At 38.5% G+C, this 18889-nt stretch overlaps 1 protein-coding gene across 2 annotated transcripts in view; it reads right to left on the bottom strand.

Annotated features, from left to right (window-relative positions):
* Nucleotides 1-18889, bottom strand: part of FANCI (FA complementation group I) — a 2406750-nt gene that overhangs the window by 501653 nt on the left and 1886208 nt on the right. The gene's annotated exons all lie outside the window — the stretch shown is intronic.

Below are 18889 nucleotides of genomic sequence, written 5' to 3'. Positions count from 1 at the left end.
TTCACTCTGCTCCAGCTCAGGATAGAAAGATGTCAACATTATCCTTCCCTCCCAGAATAGGCACCCCGGTCTGCCCTGTCAGTACTGACAGATACTTGGGTAGATAATAAAACTCTGATCACATGATCATAATAGGCTTTCTCTCTCTATGCCATGTGATTGGCTTCTGTTACTGCAGAACTGACTCATACCATAAGCCATCAACTTACAGGTTCATCAGTAACATCACTTTACAACCAGAAATGGTACAGACACTTGCCCATTCCTTTAGTTTCATATGTTCGATATTAACATTTTAATAATCTGTTAATCTAAGCTAGCAATCCTTGTGGACTACTTTTAGCCTTTATCTGCGCCACAACGTAAAGGCAGCAAACAGAGAAGTACATGGAGAAATTTCAGATGGACAAAGAGTGAACAATAAAGCATTATAGCCAATGACTGGAAGTCAGAAATGACCCTAAGCCTCCACAGTTTTAAGGCAGTAAACAAATCTGAGTATTTTTACAATTAATTTTTGGATACAGAACTTCCTTTGGTCCTCCCACCCAGCTAGTCAGTAATCCCATTATCACATCTTACATAAAGGAAATAAACATATAAGGTTTGAGAATACCAACTTTAACACTAGAGCTTCTGAGAGTATTTCAAAATGTATGACTTCTTCAAATCCTCAAACTAGCTACCAGTGTCATTTTTCTCATGTTTTCTTTGACCATCACTGAAAAATGGCAGTCATAGCATATTGCACGTGCAGATGCTCAAATATGTATACACAAACACAAGGATGATCCACCCACCTCTTAAATTCTTTCTTTTCATAGAATCAGTGATAGCTTTAGTAAGCAGTAGATCTCTAGACCAATATAAGTAAAAGGCACCCCACCTTCATAAGTCCATAGAAATAAAGCAACAACCTTGTGAATAAGGGAGGAACAGCAGGTTCTGCTGACTTAACATTCTGTCAAAGATCTTTATTCATCAAAAAATTTTCAGTCAGGAAGCCATGAAATGACAGTAGTAGCTACAGTATTAAGGGTTCATTTCTTACCCACCAGTCACTGTCTGCGTGGAAATGGCATGCTCTCCTCATTTATGTGGGAATTTTCTCCTTGTAATTTGATTTCCTCCAATCTCCAAAGAGCATGCACATTACCTGGCTAGCCTAAACTGTCCAATTTTATTACATTTATCTTTACCTTTTGTGAACAATATCATGGTGGAAAGGGTCTAGGAGAAACTATTTCAGTTACTTTTCTAAAAAAAATAATAAACTAAATGAAAAAATTAAAATTAAAAATGTCCACAGAGGTAATGCTATATGTAAGGTGGGTAAATAAAAATAGGAGACAAGGTCTTATACCCCTATTCTTCTGCCAAATTCCACTCTCAATCACCATGCCACAAAACAAATGTAATAAACAATGCAAGTGTGGACCCTGTATTGTTTAGAGTAATAGAAGAGCAGTTCCCAAAAATATATAGTACTTAAATACACTGTACAAATTCTCAATGTAAAGCACTTCTAACAAGCCATATGACCCAAAATGTTAAAAATTCAAATGGCATTATCTGAAAATGAAGATTGAACGTTTTATTCTTGTACTGACAAGTCAGCATTTTGGGATCAATGATGCCACTCAACAATGGGAATAGGTTTAACAACATACACACAGCAGTTCAGGACTTGCTGTTAACAGTATTGTCTAACATGATAATACACACTGAACCTGTGTCAAGTTTAAATTCTACACTCCCTCTACTAATTCACAGTATCTTGTCAAATGTCTAATGTGCCCTCCAATTTCACTACTTCAGAAGTATTTTCAAAATTTATAGTATCAGTCTTTTTACTTTAAAAGTACCAATCTGTGCACTTTCTAGGTAGTACTGATTTTTGCATTTCTTTTCGACATGTAAATTCTTCTGAACACACTTATTTTTGCTTTTTCATATGTTATAGAAATGTCCTGTAACGGTTCCCCTTTATAATCTCGAAATACTGAAATCTAAAATTTCAGTATCTCAAAACTATAAAGGCAAACAATTCACAATCCCGAAACCCAAAAGCACGAAACACACAGTTATGAACATACCTACACCATACAATACACACAACATTCTACCCACACCACACAAACTATACAACCCTACACTACATATAAGCAGGGGGGTGCAAACCCCTCTACACTCCCCATGTGGGGAGCTGCCCCCCCCCCACAACCCCCTTCCTTATATATACCAACTCCAAGATTGCACAAACAGAAAAAAAAACTCACACCTAGACATTCTACTGTCCCACGCACACAGACAAGCACATGCATGCACACCACACACACATAACAAATACACGAACACCAACACATCCAACACTCACACTCATACTTCCACCTCCCCAACCTAATCCACATGTACAACTTACAAAAACACTCACATGCACTCACTCACCTTAAATTCCGGACAGAATCCCAGCAAAACACTTCACGTAACGTAGCATAAATGCAAAAGCGCGGATTTGAGCTATTCAGATTCACGCTTATGCAGTTTTGCTATTTTGAAGTTTCACCTTTATGGTCTCCGGATATTGAAATTCGAGATTTCAGTATTTCAAGGTTATAAAGGGGAACCCCTGTAACATGTTGGTTATGGTGAATGTGTATTGTGCCATTAAATGTATACTCAGAGGGCCCAATTCCAAAAGACTTGCTCTCAGTTTAAGTAACTATTTACACTGACAGCAGGTCTTTTGGAATCTGGCCCCCCGGAGTAAGTTATTTTACAAAAAGACCTTACAACGAAGCAAATCGTTTACACTGACAGCAAGTCTTTTGGAATCAGGGCAGACTTGCACTGAGAGCAACTCTTTCAGAATCTGTCTCAGAATGCATAATACAGTATGGAGTATGTGAACATTATCAAAGCATTTAACTAGATAACATGGACTTAACTGACAGGATAGTACTTAAGGAGGCTGTCTGAAAGCAATAGGCAGGAATTTGGTTCCTCACCTAGAGGATCATCTAATGGAAAACCTGGAAGTGTGAATGAAACAGAGCAGTTGGTGCTAACCTGGAGTGTAACCTGTGGGAATTTCTGCATACAGAGCTTGAAGCTCGGCCTGGGACAGGCTCATAGCTTTGGTCTTTTGTTTTTAAGGCAACCAATACTCTGGAAGAACTGTGTGGATTGAACACTTATAAAAAGTAATTAAGGTACTGCTTTCTTTTATATGAATCTGCAAACCCACAGAGACTAATATTTTGTTTTGTTGGCATACTGATTAAATCTTAGTTTATATCATTCTGCCTTCACTATCTCCTTGGACTTGCAATTTTTTAGCACAGATTATGCAAGCTTGAATTAATGAAGGACAACTCTTCCTCTTATGCTTGTAGATGCACATACTGAAGTTTGAATTAAAATTGTACCATCAGTCTGGCCTCTATTTTTGGATTTTGGCTCTCTTTCTTTCTCTAATGTGGCTCTCTTTTCTAATCCCTCATTTTTCAACATATCCTGCCCTTCATTTCTCATGTTGCCATACTATTTGACTTACAGTTTATCTTGCACACACTTTTCTCAGTTAATACATTTTAACTGTGTACTAGAAATTTCACTTTATCTGTACATATCCACAGCTTTTGATAACGTCAGGTCTATTTCTCTTAGAAGGCCACCTTCTGTTTATCACTTTAGACCTCAAATTATTCTATTGTCTATTAAAGAATCATACAGCTCATGAAATTTATGGCCCCTGGCTCTGTTCTTCAGCTCGGAGATAAATACTCATATTCTCTGTAAAATAGTGCACTCCTAGAAAAAGTAAACATCTAATAAAAGGAATTTCTTTCTAGCCTGATAACAGTTGCTGAATTTCAGGTATTGCTATTTTTCTTCATCACAAAAATTAAGAGTATCTTTATGGCTTCTTTCCCAGAGAGAGAGAGGAATGATCCACACTGAACCTCTTTGAACTTTTCAGATAATCCACCTGAAGTGATTAACAAATCAAAATTCTGCATCCAATGCTTCCAGTTTATTGCCTAATCTCCTGCAAATGAAAGAAATGCTGGTGGCCTCAGGTAAGCCATATTTAATCTTTTTTTTTAACAAGAAACATTTTTATTAAATTATCACATACGACATAAGCAAGTTCACATTTATATAAATGAAAATAAACCATATCAACACAAACTGAGTTTATTTATTTACATATCCTGACCGGGAAAATCCGACTGGACACAGGTCCTTTTTCAGCAGAGGCCTGGGGAGAAAAGCTCCACAATATAAAGCATTTAATTACAAGATTCCAAGAAGTGTAGGTAGCATGCTTGTTTAACAATACCAGTAATACAAACATAGTTCAGTTGCATAACATATTTTGGTAAAGGACAATTGAGTATAAACTATACACTTACAACATCACTGCCTTTTAAGATGGCAAGTCTCCTAGTAGTTAAGCTGGCTGATATTACACATGAATAACAGTACCCAAAATTTCAGCTGAGATATATTAATAGGTTTAGAAGCATTGGGGTTGGTTGTAACCAAAGACAATTAGTAAGGATGAAGACAGGTTTAGGGTGGATGGATTAGAGATATTAGTGAAGGTTGTTACAGGTGCATGCCCAGTGCACTTTTAGATGAGATTTTAGAGCAGCTTTGAAATGAGTACATGATGATATAAAAGTTATAGAGTGAGGGAGGGTATTCCATAAGTTTGCTATAGAGTAGGAGAAGAGTGCTTCTCCAGCAGAGTTCTTGGCTCTAGTTACCATGCAAACATAATATACATTACATACTATGCCAGTGCCAACAACTGTAGTTGCAAACATTATACATCACTTATATTCAGTCACTGTCAGTCAGACATTACAAAGTATATTCATATCCTGCCTTCTTTTAAACCTCGTTCCTCCTCTACAAGTACTGATCCCACAATTCCTATTTTCCTATGTAATTAGCTCCTACCCTTTTCTAAAGATCCCAATTCCATCTGTTTAACTCTTTTACAATCTTTGATACTTCTAGTAATGTTGGTTTAAACTTTGATTTCTATTTTCTAGTAATTATTTTTTGACAACCACTATAATTAGACTCAGGAAGGCCTTACTATGTTTAGGTTATTCCGATTCTGTATCATAGTTCAAAAAAAAAAATCCTTAGTTAAACCAATTTGTTCACCCAGTATATCCAATTGATCAGTCAAGCAGGGAATCTATAAAGTCTGCCAACTCATTACACTCCCAGAAAATATATTCCTAGTTACCCCATTCTTCCCCCATCACACCTCCAACATTTGCTGTCTACCTGAGGAAAGACTGTTTGGAGTCTACTTGAGGTATAAAAATACCTATGTAAACACTTCCAAGCAAAGATCCCAAATCTTCTAGAATTTGTTGCATATTTGGGACACATACGTATAGGCTCCTATTATTTATTTGTGAATTGCTTAGCCAGTCTCTTCCCAATCCATTCTAACCTCCTCTGAATGATTCTTATAGTTATCATGCAATATTTTATGTGCTCTACTAATTATGCCTTCTGTTCTAGATTCTACTAAAAACTCTACCAATGTTGGTCTTTTGGTTAGGACTCCTCCCATTTATTTCTCTTTGCCTATACTCTGATATCAATCCTTGATAGGGAAGGCAATCTCTTACCTGCAGTTCAAATAAGTTCTTGGTGTCTTCCCATTCTATTACCTTTTCCTCTCTTATTTGCTTCCAATACCTTGGATCTTTTGCCAGTTCTCTCCAATAAATTCTACCCCCTCTTTCTATTGTCTGAATCCTTAATTGCAGTCATACATAGTGGCAGAATCACATTTCTCCATTTCTGTGTTGGCTTAATTCTTAAACTACCTTTTGTTACTTTATGAATATAATATTCAATGTCATTATTATTCCCCTTAAAAGTCTGTATCCAAAATCTCAATTTCTCCTTGGTTCTTGAGCTTCCCGGTTCTTAGTCATGTCTTTCCAGTTTGAACTATAGTTTTCTGCTTGCGCTATGCATAGAAGCCTTAACTGTGTTGCTCTGAAATACCCCTTCAAATCTGGTAATCCCAGTCCGCCTGGATCTATTGGAAGAATAAGCTTATCCCAATTGACTCCTGCTGTCTTCCCCTCCCAGATAAGTTCATTCAGCTCTTTATTAATTGCCATCCACAACTTTTCTTCTGGTTGATAGAAGTATGCCTGACCTGTGTAAAAAAATTAAAGGGGACAAACATTTAACTGCTTGTATCTTACTATCAAAATCCATACAATAGAGATTCCGTTTTCTTAGTATTTGTATCATCTTTTGTTTAGTATCTTCCCACATATTCTTTGCTACTACACCTGAATTATTTTTAATCCATACTCCTAAATATTTAATTTTATCATGTCCCCACAAATATGGCTATTGCTGAACCAATTCATGTGTGGGTACATAATTACTGCTATTGTATTTGCTTTAGCTTCATTAATTTTGTATCCCAAAAAGATACAAAAAGTACAGTTTTGTACCTACCATAAATGTAGATGTTCGAGGATCCACATTGCTGCAGTCATAACCTGTGGGTAGTCCGCTGTCCTCGGTCGGCCCGAATACCAAAGTGTTAGGCTGGCGTCGGTCATGGTCGCTCAGATCCGACGTCAGTACGCAGTGGTACTAAAGCGCATGACCGACGCCATATCCTCAGTCTTTCTTGCCCCAGATGTCAGAAGGTAGCCAACAATAGAAAAATACCCAACCACCAATATAGAAAAAATAATTACCCCAAAAACAACACAGCAACCCTAAACTACAGAGGGGAAGGAGGGAGGGAAAATTGGACTCCAGCAATGTGGATCCTTGAACATCTACATTTATGGTAGGTACAAAACTGTACTATGTTCTTCGTCTCACATTGCTGCAGTCATAACCTGTGGGTAGAATCCCAAAGCAAAGGTAAGGGAGGTTGGCAAAATCAGAAAGCATTAGGAGCTGTTAACATGCCCTGTAAAACTGCAGTGGCAAACCCAGCCCTAGATTTGGAATAAAGAGGGAGATGGTAATGCTTAGAAAAAGTGTGCACTGAACTCCAAGTAGCTGCCTCCAAAATATCCTTAGTAGCTACTCCCCTTAAGAAAGCAGTAGAAGTGGCAGTCGCCCTAGTGGAATGAGGTCTGATCCCAGCCGGAACATCCTTTCCATGATGAGAATAACAAAAAGCAATACAATGGCCAATCCACTTAGAAATAGTTTGTTTTGAAACAGGTTTTCCTTGTGAACCCGAGGCAAAAGAAATGAATAACTGTTGAGACTGCCTGAACCCTTTAGTTCTGCTCAAGTAGTAACGTAACTGCCTGTGAATATCCAAAGAATGCAAATTTTTTTCCCCTTTATTTTGGGGATCAGCATAAAAAGTAGGCAAATGAATAGATTGGTTTAAAGCCACATTAGAAACAACTTTAGGCATAAAAGTAGGATTAGTACGCAGGGATACCCTATCCTTATGAAATATCAGGAAGGGCTCAACTGCCATGAGAGCCTGTAATTCAGATACCCTCCTAGCAGACGTAATGGCCAACAAAAAAGCAGTCTTCCAAGACAAAAACTTCAACTCAGATGTAGCTGCAGGTTCAAAAGGAGGTAAAGTAAGCTTTTCCAACACAAAATTGAGATCCCAGGAAGGAGTAGGAGCTCTACGTGGGGGTCTTATGTTCTTTGCCCCTCTAAGAAATTGCTTAAACAAAGGGTGAGAGAATAATGGTGGGTCACAGTCATAGTGAGCAGAAATAGCTGCAGCATGAACTTTCACGGAGGAGAAAGACAAACCCTTGTCTAATAATTCTGTAAGGTACTGTAGTGTAACACTCAAATTAGGCAGTGAAACATCAAAGCTCTTTGTTGTGCTCCAAAGAAAAAATCTCCTCCATTTATCAGCATAAACTTTCCTTGTACTAGGCTGCCTGGCTTCCAAAATAACATTCAAAACTTGTTGAGGAAGCTGCGACCCCCTAGGGTCTAAGACAGAATATGCCAGGCTGTCAGATGCAGGGACTGTATCTTGACATTGAGGAAATGATTGCTTGCCTGGGACAAAAGATGTGGAATTAATGGCAAAGGCCAAGGAGGCTGCCGTACTAAACTCCTCAGCAGAGGGTACCAGTGCTGACGTGGCCAATCTGGAGCTATTAGAATCATGCAAGGCTTGTCCTGTCTGACCTTCAAGAGCACCTTGGGAAGGAGAGGCAGAGGCGGAAAGGCATAGACGTGAAGGTTGTTCCAACTGAAAGATAGAGCATTCACTTTCCAAGCTTTTGGGTGAAACATCTTTGTGCAAAATTTTGGCAGTTGGAAATTTAGTGGAGAAGCGAACAGATCTATGTCTGGAGTTCCCCAAGTCACTGTCAACTGTTGAAATACATGAGGATCCAATTTCCACTCATGGGGATCCACCATCTGTCTGCTCAAAACATCTGCTAAGGAGTTCTGTGCTCCTGGCAGAAACCTTGCCTGAAGAGTGAGGTGCAAACTCAGAGCAGTCTCCCACAAAATCATAGCTTGTCTGCAAAGAGGGTGCGAATGGGTTCCCCCTTGCTTGTTGATGTACCACATGACTGTTGTGTTGTCTGTTTGAATCAACACCTGTCCCGGTTGAAGTAGATCCTTGAAAGCCATCAGTGCAAATTGAACTGCTAACATCTCCTTCATGTTGATATGCAAATGCCGTAGTCTGGGAGGCCACGTGTCTTGAATACATTTTCCATTGAAGTGTGCTCCCCAAGCCATGTCTGAGGCATCTGTCGTTAAGATCTGACTCGCCTCTGGTCGGGTCACAGAGAGTCCCTTGTTTAGGTGACATTCCTGAGCCCACCACAAAAATTCCCTTTGGATGCAAGGTATTATCTGAATGACAGTGTCCAAATCGTGGCAGTGTTGAGTCCATACACTTTTGAGATACCATTGTAGCTTCCTCATATGAAGTTTGGCATTGGGAAGTACCAGAATACAAGATGCCATGAACCCCAAGGCTTGAAGGACTGTCCTTGCAGTCAGCCTGGACAGTAGGGATAATTGCTGGAAGTAAAGGGGAAGATTTCTTTGTTTGTCCGGGGTCAGGAAAGCCATCTGAGAGGCTGTATTCAGTCTCACACCCAGAAAGCACATGTCCTGAGAGGGTACTAGACTGGACTTTGTTTCGTTCACAGAATACCCTAGGCACCTTAGCACTGCCATTACATACTGTAGATGCTGAAGTAATTTGACTTTGTCTTGAGCAAGAATCAGGCAATCGTCCAGATAAGGATAAATTTGTATTCCTCTTAGTCGTAAGAAGGTTATCACAGGAGCCAGGACCTTTGTGAACACCCTGGGCGCAGTAGATAAGCCAAAGGGCAATGGAGAACTGATAATGAAAAGTACCAGCCAGCGCAGGAACCTCCTGCAGCTGGGCCTGATAGGAATGTGAAGATAAGCCTCTTTGAGATCCAGAGTTACCATCCAGTGATCTTTGCCTAGCAGAGGCAGAAGCTGCTGCAAAGTTAACATCTTGAATTTTGGAATGTCTAGGTACGTGTTGAGAATAGACAAATCCAGAATTGGCCTCCAAGTGTTTACTTTCTTTGGCACAAGGAACAGGCGAGAATAAAATCCTAGGCCTACTTCTGACGGAGGGACCCCCTGGATAGCCCCCATTTTTAAAAGTAAAGAAATCTGCTTGTGAGCCTCCAGCTTTTGCTGAGGAGGTACGTCCGGCATGCCTTTGAAAGGAGGCAAGGTGTGAAAATAAAACTTGTAGCCTCGATCTATAATGTCTAACACCCATTTGTCCTGGGTGACTAAAAGCCAATTTTGCTTGAAAAGTGCCAACTTTCCTCCTAGAGGAGCTGCCAGACAGGAGGGATCTGGCAGCTGGAGATACAGGTCATTGGGTCTGTTTACGAAAAGGCTGACCCCTGCCCTCACCAGAAGATTGTGCAGGGGAACTCCACGTCCTAGGTCTGAAAGAACCCGGAGCATGAGCTCTGCCCCTACCACGTCTAGATCTGCCCCTAGACTGTAAATCAGAAGAAGGATAAGCCCATCCTTTTGCAGGCCAATTCCTGCTAAACTTAGGGGGCTGCACTTGTAAAATTTCCTTAACTGTCTGCATGGACTTAGCTTTGTCTTCCATTTTCTTCAAAACTGACTCCACAGGAGAACCAAAAAGAACCTCAGATTGAAGGGGAGCATCCAAAATTCGAGCTTTAACATGCTCTGACAAATTCTGATCCTTAAGCCAGGCGTGCCTACGAATAACTGAACCAGTGGCAGCCACCCTGGAAGAAGCCTGAAGAGCATCAAAGCCACACTGCAAGTAATGCTTACCAACCTGATCAGAGGCATGAACTAAATCCTGCAATTCCTTACACGCTATGCCCTCTGCTAAAGCATCTACCTTAGATTTCAACTGACCTAACAAAAAATTCTGGTACTTCAACATATGAAACTGGCAATTTAAAGCTCTCATAGCTAGAGTGGAGGAGGTATACACTTTTTTACCCCACCTATCCAAAGCTCTAGAATCTTTATCCAGAGGAACTGGATTCTTTACAACAGAACCCCTGACACCCTTAGGTCCCTGGCTAATAGTTTCCGGGTCAGCTCTAGGACTCTCATACAAATATTTATGAGCCTCTGGAACTCTGTAATACCTGTCTGGCTTGACAGGGGCAGGAGGTAAAGAATCAGGATTAAGGGAAGCCTCGGAAAAAACATCCTGAACAACATCCAAAACAGGGGGAATGGCCAAGGGCCTATGCTGTGGTAAAAACAAAAATTCCCTAAGCCTCTTACGAGAATCTGAGAAATCCTGACCTTCCCACTTAAAATGCTCCCTCATGGAATGCAGGGTTTCAGAAAAGGAAAAATCCTCTGGAGGAGAAGCAGAAGGACAGGAATCCTCTGCATCCGAATCAGAATAAGGAGGAAAATCCTGACCGTCCTCAGCTGAAGACTCAGAGTAATCTGAGGAATGCTCCAATCCCTCCACCTCTGTCTCCACCCTAGGCCTCTTATCCGGAGGGGGCATAGAACCTCTGATTAAAGTAATCAAATCCTCTGCCATTTTCAGCATATGTTTTTTAGGAACTGAACCTGCAGAACTAGGGCTGACGCCTGTGCCAGAAAGACCAGGCCTGGCTTTAGAAGGGGCTTTAGTGACAGAAGAAGAAGGCCTAACAACCTTGTGTAAAGAAGGAACTACAGAAACTTGAGAGGCCCCCTCGGCCTGACCTAACTCCTGGGAGGCCATTTCCTGTAAGATTAAAGGCTCCCCCTGAGATTCAGCTGAAACCTCGGCTGATTCCACAGATTCCACCGTAGTTTCCAAAGAACCGGCGTCCGCAACGGACGACTCATCCTGCTTGGATTTTAACGATTTCTCTTTTCGCTTCTTAGCGGTAGCGGGCGTCGGAGGATCCGACGGCATGTTGTAGTTACACCGCTTACCGAAAACAAGTCTAGCACAATCTAACCTGCGTTTAATGGTGCGCTTATTAAATCTAGCGCAAAAGCGACACCCGACTACGTCGTGCTCAGGCCCCAAGCAAGGAATACAGAGAGTGGTAGTCCCTATGAGGTATCTGTTTCCCACAAGAAATACAATTATTAACTTTTTCTGACATCCGGATTTAACTGAGGCAAGAAAAGACAAAAATATTCCCCAACGGGGTACTTAGCCCAACTTGGTCTTCGGTCTGAAACTCGAACGAAAATTTCAGGACGCCGAACGGCACTTGCAAACGCTGCTTCTGCTTCGGACCATGCGGCAAGAAAGACTGAGGATATGGCGTCGGTCATGCGCTTTAGTACCACTGCGTACTGACGTTAGATCTGAGCGACCATGACCGACGCCAGCCTAACACTTTGGTATTCGGGCCGACCGAGGACAGCGGACTACCCACAGGTTATGACTGCAGCAATGTGAGACGAAGAACATCTGTCTCAAAATGTTCCACAACACTGTAATGACCCTTTCTGGTTTTGATAGGTATAAAATAATATCATCTACAAATAGAGCCAGCTATTCTTGACTACCATACCAATTATATACTTGCATTTCTGAGTCCCTTACTTTCTTTGCCAATGGTTATAAATACAATGCAAATAAAGGGGAGAGAGAGGGCAACCCTGCCTGGTTTCTCTGCTCAAGCAGAAATTATCAGAAAGGACCTCACCCACTTTAAATTTTGTCTCCAATCCTTCCTATATCTTCCCAATCAACCTTATCATTTTATCAGGGAATGCAAATGCTACCAGTGCTCTTCTCAAAAAGTCCCAACTTACACTGTCGAACGCTTTCTTTGCATCAAGACCCACCAGTAACAGTGGTATTTTCTTACATTCTGCTTCCCACTGGATCATCAGTGCTCTATTAATGTTATCAAATGTTTGCCTCCCCTGCACAAAGACACTGATCCATATCTATAAATTTTAGCATCACTTTTGTCATTCTTTTAGCCATTATAGACAAACACTTTATAATCATGGTTTAGTACTGAAATGTGCCTGTATGAAGCTGGATCTGATGGATCTTTATCCTCTTTAGGTATTACACTACCACCGCTTTCCTTCAATGATGCTGGTATTTCTGTTCCTCTTAAAATTCTGTTAAACAAAACCTTTCAGATCTCATCAGTTTTTCCCTCCTAGCTTCCAAACTTCTACAGGAATACCATTTATTCCTAGGGATCTTCCTGTAGATTGGTTACATATCCCCATTTTATCTCATCTCCTCCTATCCTGTTAGTAATTGAGCCTCCTCTACCTCTAACTTTTTGATATTTAATTCTACCATAAACATTTCCATTTATACATTTTCTTGACTTCCATATGTCTCTGCATTATACACATTGTCATTGAATGTCTGAAATATTTCTAATACTTATACAGATCCCTTGTTATCTTTCTTGTTATAGGCTCCCTAAGCTTGGTCATGCCCTTTCTACTTTCTGTTGCCAGAGTCGTGCTAAACGTTTTTGTGTTCTAGAGTTATCAAAAAACAGTTGCTTAACAGCGATCTTTCTAAACTCATGCATATTATCGAGGTAATCCCTTATATTCTGTTTGGCATTCTGCAGCTGCTACTCTTCTTGTTCTGACACATCCCCCCTATTTTATAATACTTTAACATTTGTCAGTCCTTCTAAATAATTCATGTTACTTCTTAACCATATCTCCTTTTCTTTTATTTCCACCCTATTTTTAAACTACACGTATCCCTAGCTATATTTTCAGAAGAAATTTCTGTCTTTTCTAATAGATCCTGAATAATTTCCACTACCCATTCCTTAAATTCCTCTCCTTTCCACAGATAGGTGGGGAATCACCAGTGACCATTTTTATTTCATAACCCTGTGTTTTCATTCAAGTTATTATTGGTGCATGATCTGAAATAGTTACTGGGTGTGTATCAAGACCTTCAATTAAATGCACACATTCCTGGAAAATATAAAAATCTGTCTAGCCTAGCCCAGTTTTTGTATCTTGGGGAATAATATGCAACTTCACTCCAAACTCCTAGTACTGAATTGACACTTTCTTTGCCAAATATTTTTTATAATTCATTTAAAAATCTACCCTCCTTTTTTACATTTTCCCTTCTGCCCCTCCCCAGACACATCTTCACTGTAGTAAATAAAATTCCAGTCCCCACCTACAAGTAATAATCCTTGCTGAAAGCCAATTATTTCTTTCAGAATTTTCTTAAGCATCCATTACATCAGTTTTCAGTGGAATATAAATACATGCCAGTGTAATCCTCCTCACTTGCCATTAGCCCCTTAGTACTACAAATCTACTAATGGTGTCTTTTTTATTCTCTTCTATTACTACTGGAGCTCCTCTTGCAATTAATGTAAGTATTCCTCTCTTCCTTTGCTCCAGGTATTCTGCTGAATAACCATCCTGAAAGCCTTTATCAAATTCACGTGCTCAGTTCTTTCTAAGTGTGTCTCCTGTAGCATAGCTATTTGCACTCTCATTTTTTAATGCAGTTCACTACTTTCTTTTTTGTGTATATTGGTGAGACCATTCACATTTATAGACATTACAGAAAGCATCATATTCATGAAAGATTATTCCCACCTTTTGTGTATAACAGCTTTTTTTGTTAAATGTCTAGTTCCAGCTTTTGTGTTACATGCATGTACTGTTTGGCAGATTAATCTTTTATGCAGGTGTTTCCTGTCATCTCCATTTAAGCCTACACCACATATTACAGAACGCTTTGCTTTAGTGAAAACCCTCAAACAAAAAAACACACACACCCCAATATCAACCTAAAACCTATTAATTTCATAATAACACATGAAACTAAGTACATCTTCAAATGTTAAAGTTTTCTCCTCATAATAGGAACAAATGTTCCAAACGGACAGTGACACATACAGCTTTGAGATGACCTAGCAAAGATTACCCATGCCAAGATGCATGGTACAGACTGATTCTATTAAGTGCTGTCTGAGTTTGTCTTAGCTTCATAGCTCTCTCAGCTGGGAGAACACATGAATGCTTTTAGAAAACATTTTCTCCATGTTATTTCTCTATCAGATTGTTTGCTAGAGGCATGAAAACCAAACACAAAACTGCAAAGCATATCTTTGTTAACTAGAAAAAACTGAATATTCTATTTCACTTACTTGCTTTCTCTACAACTAATTACTGAATTAAGCTAATGGCCTTAATACAGTCATTCACCTATACAAGAATGAGAAAAAGCACACTGATTTTTATTTTGTCATACTTTAACTAGATTGTTTTTACAATGCATTGCCTACATTTCTTAAACCTGAACAAGGAGAAACAAAAAAGCGAAAAAAGAAAAAGAAAAAAACAGAAGTCCCTATTTACATTTGTATCCCCAACACTTAAAATAACTGAAAAAAAATGTAATTTATAACATGCAAAGAAAACCATGCACCATCAAAATAGTACTACTAAGAAAAAAATGTTTTACTTATAGTTAACTTTCTCCCTACTCTTCCCCTTTCCTGAGTCTTTTTCCTGAACATTAATGACATGAAAGAACACACAAGGCCGGTGGTAATCTCCAAAAAGTTTATATAAGTGCTTTCATTGAACAAGTAATCCAACTTCTTCAGAGACAGGACAACAGTTAAACATTTAATTTAAAATATTCCAAAAGGAAATGACATCATAAACAATCCCATACTTATAAAAAATAAATCTAAATGAAAATATGTTGTTTGTACAATACTATTATAAATAAAGCTATAATATTAAACAAAAATAGTTTATGTACACCAATTGTAAAATAATGCCTCCCAAGATAGTTGGTTGCAGCAGTTTAAATCTCATGCCTGCTTCTCGGCATTCCCTGAATAATGGAATACATTTACTCCTGTTCTGTCTGGTATACAAGTCATTCTCTGCAAATACGCTACTGTCTCCCAATTTTAGTACTTTCTCCTTCTGACACAGTTTTCCCAGAATCAACTCCTTCTGTTGGTACGGATTGCATCTTTACAATTAAAGGTCTAGGTCGTTTTCTCATAGCCAGGTTTGGAACATATACATGATGTGCCCTTTCAGTTAACAATTCCTACTGTGGAATACCAGTCTAGTTGCTTACTTGTGCTTTCATAAAATTAATACAGTCTGTTCTTTCTAGCTTCTCAGGTACAGACGAAAATCTCAGGTTTTCCCTACTTGTCCTCTAATTCTATTATTTTTTTAAACATCTCTTCTTCTGCAGTCTCATATTCAGCCGGCCTTTTCTTTATTTTGACCTCTGAGTTTTGCATTTTTATCTCCTTATCTAAATATCTGTTTAAAGCTTCTTCCATTTTTTCCAACTTTTTATCGTTTGAGTTGATATACTCCATCAGTGTTTTATTTTAGTCCAGTCTGTGTGCAGTTGCCTTATACTTTTCGCTAGGTTACTGGAAGTCATGTCTGGAGCTTGTACTGCTTTTTGCTAAACAGCTGCAGTATTCTTCCCAGTCAGTGTTTTTTCATCAGCTTTTGTAGCTGATTTTCCTTCAGGTCCTCTGTATTTCTTTTTTTCTGGCATCCAGGCAGTGCACTTACTAACCAGTTACTGAAATTTACCCAGAAATTCAGGTCCACTGCCTTTCTCTGCTAAGTTTTTGTTTTCACATTGGGAGAGCCAGAATTAAGCTGTTACTCAATGTGCAGCAATCTTGGAAGTCTATTTCCACTTCTTTAGTTATAAATTTAAACTCTTGGCAGCAAATATATTTCGTCAGTTATGACACATATTTTACTAGTCTGTGAAGCCAAGTCATCTCAGGATGCTTAATAGATGCAGAGACAGGTAATACGATCTGGACTCCATAACACCAATATTCCAACTAATTTCTCTATGAGCTTCCATGTACCATATGACATTCTAAGCAATATAGCCATCTCAACATCACTAAAGCTATATACTCATACAAGACAGTCCTGTATTATTTAGCTCCTCTAGATATATATACAGAATATACATAATTTAGAAGATTAAGTAGATGGTTAAACGCTTTATTAGGTATGTGGGTTTTAAGAAGCTCTGAGAAGGGAAGCAAGATCCTTATAATGTCAAGAAACTTAGCAGCACATATGGATAGGTTATGTGGTTTAAATCTCCCCACATACTGAATAATCTGAAAGCATATGACATGCTAATCACTACAAAGTAGCTTAGCATTTGAAAGTATAGATTCGTTATCTAACAAGCATATATTTAAAGATAAAAATACATATGACCTGTAGCGTATTATGAGTAAAATGATACAAGTTAACAGTAACAATAGTCTATTTCATGGACTGTCTATATAAAAATGCAATTTTACACATAAGCAAGAACATTTCTAACAATGGACTTTTCGGTATGTAGAATGATGCTTATTTCTGCTTTCTTCAATGAACTACCGTATCCGCAATGTTTAACAAGACTGTTTATACTTTACTTCCAGTTTTGCATTTGGGACAGTTTTTGCTGCATAACAGCTTTACCTGGAGAGACAACTTCGGGAGTCTTCCTCTGCATCTATAAACTATAACAGTCTTCAAAGTCTATTTTCAAGTGACAAGATTGATTTTGAGATGTCTAGCTGCTCACCATCTCCAGCCTTTTACTTGCCACATCGTCTGCAAATGTCTGTGATAATCTTCTGTAAAACTTATTGTCCTCCTGAGGTCAGCTGCCTTTCAGGCTACTTCATCTTTTGACTGTAGACTTTCCCATGTCTTCTGGATTCTTATAATGTCTCAGCCTGTGAATCTAGTAGTTTGCAGTTTCTATCATAACAGGTTTTCTGTTTCTGTATGTATCATGCCATCATTTTATTCACTTGATGTCAATTTCCAGGTGGTTGGAATGAGGCTAAAGTAGTCAAATCTCCTTTTCAACTTTATGACCATTAAGAACTGAGCTTTTGACAGATGAAGCCTTTGCAATTCAGTACTCTATATTCTAGAAATGCAAACCAACAGTCCTCACAGAGTTTTTTTTTATAGCTTTTTCTTCATGAAATTCTTCACTTTTTAGATAGTTCTCTCTCTCTTATTCATTTAACCGAATATGATGCAGACTGGATGTTATATGTCTGAGTTTCCATTCATGCACAAAGCATCATAATTTCTTGTTAATCAATTTTATTTTATTAAAAAATTTCAGTGCATGTAACACAAGCATAAAAACAAGCATGTGATCCATCTGGTAGCTGAAACACACAAATAAAATTTACACTAACTGAGAAAGAAAAATAACCAAAATGAACTATCTGAAGAGCATTTAAAACAAAGCAACAAGTTCTTCTAGTACAGTAATAAAATATATCAAAAATACAGGTCTAAATTAGGACAAGTACATGGTAATTTGATGTAAACTTTTCCATGATTCTCCCAACTCATTGCTTTCCCCACTGAACTTAGGAGACTGGCTGTGTATGTAAATAATTTGTTATAGAGTAAGAAAAATCATGTCAAAGAAATATCTTGCAGATTATTACACTGAGCTCTTGTATAGAACTTTACTAAAGCAGATAGTGCTATACATAATAATATATTATCTTTATAGCACTATAAGTAATTATGCATTTGTTTACTTTTAAAGTTCAACCCACAGTTTAAGACGCACTGCTTCCACAGAACAAATCATTTGCTATAATACTGAAGTGGTGACTCTTTTCTTTAATAAAAGACCATAGTTTCTTTGGGGAACAATGCCAAAGTATATGCAAAATGTCTGCATTTTAATTATTTCATACTGGGCACATAGGATGAAATTTGGGTAGAAAGAAGCTTTTTGCTAGGAGTTAAATATGTGTTAAAGAAAATCATACATTGAATATAAAAAGCTAATTAAAGGAGATGGAAATCTGAACATTTTTTCCAAAGTCTAAGTGTAATTTGTCATTCTTAGTTAAGATCCTGACCAAGTCAATAGCAAGCACATTTTACATCCAATTTCAACACGCATGCAAAAGTGACTAGTTTTGGAGAAACTAATTATTCTTTCAAATCAAAGAGGAGACTTTTCACAATCAAACTACAGATGACTAAACAAAACTGTTAAATTAACCATATAATGTTAAGATTAGTAAAATGACCTTTTGGAAGAAGACATAACTCACACATTTTAAATTCTCATATTAACTTCTTGACAAAGAAATTAGCTACCAGAAAGGAATTTCCAAAGAATAAAATCATAAAACCCCCTATTAAAACATAAGGAGTGTGACACTGTTTGGGCGATAAACAGAACTTTGGAAAATTTTAATTTCATGAATCTGGTGGTCAACCGTCAATCTGGTGGTCCCCTGCCATTAACAAACTGTACAACAGAAGGAAGAAACTGTTGCAAGAGAGAGTAAAACCCCATGAGTGGAGGAGCTCCCTGGTCAGCCTC

Source organism: Protopterus annectens, chromosome 7.part0, assembly GCF_019279795.1.
Source record: "Protopterus annectens isolate FY-2018-M chromosome 7.part0, PAN1.0, whole genome shotgun sequence".
In the NCBI taxonomy this organism is placed as follows: domain Eukaryota; kingdom Metazoa; phylum Chordata; order Ceratodontiformes; family Protopteridae; genus Protopterus; species Protopterus annectens.
Note: the sequence above shows the minus strand (reverse complement) of the source record. Positions and strands in the feature narration are given on the sequence as shown.